Source organism: Gossypium arboreum, chromosome 12, assembly GCF_025698485.1.
Source record: "Gossypium arboreum isolate Shixiya-1 chromosome 12, ASM2569848v2, whole genome shotgun sequence".
NCBI classification, from domain to species: Eukaryota; Viridiplantae; Streptophyta; class Magnoliopsida; order Malvales; family Malvaceae; genus Gossypium; species Gossypium arboreum.
The window spans coordinates 27,435,426-27,439,266 of NC_069081.1; the positions used below are offsets into that span (position 1 = coordinate 27,435,426).

At 38.5% G+C, this 3,841-nt stretch overlaps 1 non-coding gene across 1 annotated transcript; it reads left to right on the plus strand.

The window, feature by feature from the left end:
• Positions 1 to 3,366: 3,366 nt before the first annotated feature.
• LOC128285811 (small nucleolar RNA R71) lies at positions 3,367 to 3,473 on the plus strand. The gene has a single exon (XR_008276359.1). It is a non-coding gene; the product is annotated as a small nucleolar RNA R71 (small nucleolar RNA).
• Positions 3,474 to 3,841: the final 368 nt, after the last annotated feature.

The window sequence follows — 3,841 nt, forward strand, 5'->3', positions numbered from 1 at the left end:
TTCGCTAAGAGGAATATTAACTAATGTGTTGAGTTCGATTTATGATTTCGTACATATGCAACTTTGATGCCTAATGTATATAAGGGCCAAGTACTTTGAACTTCACGTTGATGTTTGAATGTATTGAATTGCTTGTTGTGATGTAAAATGTGCATGACCATTGTGTATTTGAGCTAAAGGATGGCCATATGACCATTTACACTCCTTGTCATATTCGCCATAAGCTATCATGATGAGATTTTAATAAGTTAAATTTGTGTGAATTAGCTCAAGAGCAAAGGGAGCTAAATCCGATAAAGGGAAGGAAAAAGTAGTTGAATAGCCGTCGAAATCGCTCGACAACATCCAAGGTAAGTCTTGAGTGATGACCCTACTTGAATTATATCAAAATTATGCTCCTTGTTTGTGTGGCCATTGAGCCGAAATAGTAAAGGTTGATAGATATTTTGTGTTAGAGCTTTAGTAACGAAAATGAACTATGGACGTGTCTTGAATATTGATATATATGTAAGTGAACATTGGAAATATATCCGGGCTAAGACCGAAGGCATTCGCGAGTTGATATATCCGGGCTAAGACCGAAGGCATTCGTGCGAGTTGATATATCCGGGCTAAGACCGAAGGCATTCGTATGAGTTGATATATCCGGGCTAAGACCAAGGCCTTTGTGCAAGTCACCAAATCCGGGTTATGACCGAAGGCAATCGTATGAGTCGCTATATCCGGTTAAATCCGAAAGTATGTGATTCGAAGTGAGCAATCTTGCTGTGAAAATTTCAGCTTATACACTTGTGAAAATTCCAGCAATGAGGTATGTTTGTATGTGCTTGTACTAATTGAATTCTTACAAGTAAGTATCGCTAAGTTGATAAACGAGCTACCGGCCTTGGGCTAAGTTGTTCTTTTGTGTATGAACATAAGGGTCGGTGATGTGAAATAAGTATGAGTATGGGAATGTGAGTTAGTAAAGTGGTTTAATTAGCCATGTGAATAAAATACCTTAGTCAAAGCTGATTTCATTGCTTGAGACTTACTAAGCATTAAAATGCTTACCCGTTGCTTTGGCTCTCTGTTTTATAGGTTTCGCTCGTTAGCTATCGGATTCGGGATCAAAGAAGTCAAGTCATCCACACTATCGAAGCCCCATTTTGGTACAAATTTTGGTTGAACTTTGAAATGGCATGTATAGGACCATCCTTTGTTGAAGGTCATGTACCTTCCGGTTTGTGTAAACTTGGATAGCCATGCGAAAATGGCTTATATACGTTTTAGCATAGAACTATAATCGTTTGTATGTTGACCCTTATGAGGTATGGAATTATTTTGAAACGATTAGCCATTGGAATGGTTAATCATGATCACGCTTTGTGCTATGTATGTAAAAGGGCCAATTGAATCATGGAAAGTATGAAATAGGTAAAGCCTACTAAAGGCAGATGCTGATAGCAGCAGTGACGTGGATGTGAAAAATCACTAAAAATAGTAGGAATGGTATTAAATAGCAAATAAATTATGTAAGTGTACCTTGATGAATCTACTTTCATATGGAAGAAACGAAATGGTCATATGAGTTATAAGTTAACAGATTTTAAAGTTCTTGTGAAATAGGGCCAGAACGGTTTCTGGATCCCCTGTTCCAACTTTGGAAAATCATTGTAAATTAACCAGAGATAATTAGGAGTCATTCCATATATGTGTAGATTCCTCTCTGAGTCTAGTTTCTATAGAAACAAACGGCATTAGTATTGAAGCCCTGTACAGGAGATATCCAATTCGTAACGCACAAAGGTCAGTGTAGTCGATCCCTACAACAGGCGAGACTTTAACTAATAAACTGTACTAATTGGCTCGACCAAAATTCTAGAAAAAATATGTAGATGGACATATGAGTCTAGTTTCAGGAAAAATTTACGGAACTGATTTTCGAGTTGTAAAACTCAAGTTATGAATTTTGGAGCGACTAGTACTCAGATTGGCAGCTTGTCTGAAACTTGTCAATAAGTGGGTTGAAGTCTGTTAACACCTCGCGTTCGACTCCGGCGACGGTCTCGGGTTCGGGGTGTTACATCCACTATAATTCCCCTAGGATATTTAACAAATCTATTAGCTAATTGAATACTCATCCTAGTGGGTTTAGGTTCTCCAAGACCAAGTTGTTTAAACATTTTATATGGCATCAAATTAATGCTGGCGCCTAAATCAGCTAGTGCTTTATCAACATTCAAACCACCGATTAAGCAGGGAATAGTAAAACTTCCTGGATCTTTCAGTTTGGTTGGCAATTTATTTTGGAGTATGGCTGAGTATTCCTCATTAAGTTCCACTGTGGATAAGTCTTCAAACTTCCTTTAGTTTGTTAGAAGCTCCTTTAACAATTTTGCATATGTAGGCACCTGCGATAAAGCTTCAACAAAAGGTAAGTTAATATGCAGTTGTTTAAAAAGTTCAAGAAATTTACCGAATTGTGCATCCATGCGGTCTTTCTTCAACTTTGTCGGTTATGGGATTGGTGGTTTATATTCTTTTGGCATTAGGTTGTTATTGTTTTCGGGTTCGACCTCCTATCTGTCAGCTTCTTGTGGTGGCTTCTTTTTAGATTCAGCTAACACTTTCCCACTCCTTAGTGTAATTGCTTTCATGTGCTCTTTTGGGTGGGTTTCAGTGTTACTAGGTAGGCTTCCTAGTCGTCTTTCAGATATCAATTTAGTGAGCCAACCTATCTAAGTTTCGAGCCCTTGGATCGACGCTTGTTGATTCTTAAGAACTATCTCGGTATTCTAGAAATGAGTTTCTGACACCTAGATGAATTTTGTTAACATCTCCTCAAGTTTCGACTTCTTTTCTTGTTGGTAAGGTGGTTCTTGAAAACCTGGAGGATATTGTGGCCTTTGATTTCCTTGACCGCCCCACGAGAAATTGGGATGGTTCCTCCAACCTGCATTATAAGTGTTACTATATCGGTTATTTTGGGGTCTAGAATTATTGTTACCCATATATTGGACTTGTTTCTCCTCTATGCTAGGATTGAAAGGTTGATATTCTGTGTATGCTCTTCCTCCATTCGAATCGCACCTCAGCACTGGATGTACCTGAGTAGAACCACACAAACCGTCAATCTTTTTATTTAAGAGTTCTACTTGGTTAGATAGCATAGTAACCGCGTCGAGGTTGAAAACACCTGCTGCTATTGCCAGCTTTGTTCTCATAACTTGCTACTGATAATTATTCAGTGGCATCTCGTCAATAAATTCGTAAGCCGCATCAGGTGTCTTATTATTGATAGTTCCTCCAGCGGTTGCATCAATCATCTGCCAAGTCGAAAGATTCAGGCCATTAAGAAACGTTTGAACCTGTAGCCAAAGCGGTAACCCATGGTGAGGGCACCTTCTCAACAGGTCCTTGTATCTCTCCAATGCATCGTAGAGTGTTTCTAAATCCATCTGCACAAACGAAGAGATATGATTACGTAATTTAGCCATTTTAGCCGGCGGGAAATATTTTAATAAAAACTTTTCGGTCATTTGTTCCCAAGTAGTGATTGACCCCTGTGGTAGTGAGTTCAACCATTGTTTAGCCTCATTCCTTAACAAAAAGGGAAACAACCGAAGGCGAATGGCATCATCAGAAATGCCATTAATTTTAAATGTATTACATAGTTTCAAAAACTTTACCAAGTAAGCGTTGGGATCCTCGTCCTGCAAACCATTAAACTTAACAAACTGTTGTATCATTTGAATTATGTTAGGTTTCAGTTTAAAAGTATTTGCGGCTATAACCGGTCTAACTATGCTCGATTCAGTTCTTGTTAAAGAATGTTTAGCATAATCATACATAGTGCGCG